This window comes from Galeopterus variegatus, unplaced genomic scaffold (assembly GCF_000696425.1).
Source record: "Galeopterus variegatus unplaced genomic scaffold, G_variegatus-3.0.2 Scaffold116, whole genome shotgun sequence".
Taxonomy (NCBI): domain Eukaryota; kingdom Metazoa; phylum Chordata; class Mammalia; order Dermoptera; family Cynocephalidae; genus Galeopterus; species Galeopterus variegatus.
This window is the reverse complement of record NW_007726227.1, coordinates 111,977-113,560: the sequence shown is the minus strand read 5'-3', so window position 1 is coordinate 113,560 and position 1,584 is coordinate 111,977. Positions and strand designations below refer to the sequence as shown.

At 48.2% G+C, this 1,584-nt stretch overlaps 1 protein-coding gene across 1 annotated transcript in view; it reads left to right on the top strand.

The window, feature by feature from the left end:
- Nucleotides 1-1,584, top strand: part of SLC24A3 (solute carrier family 24 (sodium/potassium/calcium exchanger), member 3) — a 406,199-nt gene that overhangs the window by 322,049 nt on the left and 82,566 nt on the right. The gene's annotated exons all lie outside the window — the stretch shown is intronic.

Genomic DNA, 1,584 nt, shown 5'->3' with positions numbered 1-1,584 from the left:
ATCACCTCTTCAAGGCTCCACCTTTCAGTTACCATAATAGCATTTCCCACCCTCTTAACAGCCACAGTGGGGGCTAAGTTTCTAATATATAAAACTTGGAGACACAATTCAAGCTTCAATGAGTTTTGGGGGGAAATAATTCAACCCACGACACTGATCAACAATGAAAGCACCTTGAAATGAATATCTTGAGGTCCAGTTCCTTCAGGCCAGGATGAGGCTACATGAACCAACTGGCTCTGCCCCATGACAGAGGGTCCTCTCTGGAAACCAGAAAGCCCCATTCCTCACATACAGAGTCCTTCACTCTACATTCTGCTGGACAGTCAAGACAAAGACGGCCTTTCTCTTTGTGCGCTCCTCCTGGCTACACCCTGTTCTGTCTAAACACTCTTTCTTTTTTTTTTTTTTCCTTTTTGTCTTTTTTACTGACCGGCAACGGGATCACCACCCTCGGTGTTGCGCCTGCACCGCGCTCAGCCAGTGAGCGGGAACCAGTCTCCACATGGGATCCAAACCCTCGGCGAGAGCACCGCCGTGCTCCCAAGCGGCGCACTCTCCAGTGTGCCACCGGGCCGGCCCTAAACACTCTTTCTTTAGACATTAAACTCTAGTCAACTAGCTGTTACAGGTGACCTAGAAGGCATCTGTTTTTTTTCCCATCACATGCATATTTAATTTGTTTAATCTCATTTTCAGAGAGAGAGCAGAAAGAGAGAGAGACAGACTCTCCTCTTCTTTTAAAGCCCTCAGAACCACACCCCCGATTACCATTTGTAATCCACTCACTACTGCACGGTCCTACAATCCAATCACCTCTTCAAGGCCCCACCTTTCAGTTACCAACTTACTTCCAAGCCCCACCTCGAATGTCCCTGTAGACTCTATACACTCTCAACATGACATTGAATGCTACAAAATAGACAAAATAGGCATGATGCCTGACCTTGAAGAATTTACCAAACTAAGACAGAAGGTTAAAACAGGAATTCTGGGGCCGGCCCGGTGGCCCAATGCTACAGTGCGCCACTTGGGAGCGCAGTGGCGCTCCCGCCGAGGGTTCGGATCCCACATACAGACCGGCAGCTCACTGGCTGAGCGAGGTACGGGCGCAACACCGAACGGGCACAACACCGAGGGTTGTGATCCCGTTGCCGGTCACGAAAAAAGACAAAAAGGAAAAAAAAAACAAAATCTTGAGAGCAGCTTTAATTCTAGTACCTCAAAACTGGTAATATCCCCAGTATCCATCCACAGATAAATGGATAAAGACATGGAATACTGCTCAGAAATAGAAAGGAACAAATTGCTGACACACACAGCAACACGGATGAAGCGCAAAAAAATGCTGTGTGAAAGCAGCAGACACAGACGTGTGCACCCTGTATGATCCCACGTATGTGAAGTTCAGAGCAGTGAAAACCAATCTATGGTGGCAGAAATCAGGCCAGTGGTTGACTGCACGGGGATGGAAGGAGTGATCGAATGGAAGCAAATTGGGGTCACTTTTCTGGTTGATAGAAATATTCTGCATTTTGGGCTGGCCCGGTGGCGCACTGCTACAGTGCACCGCTTGGGAAGCAC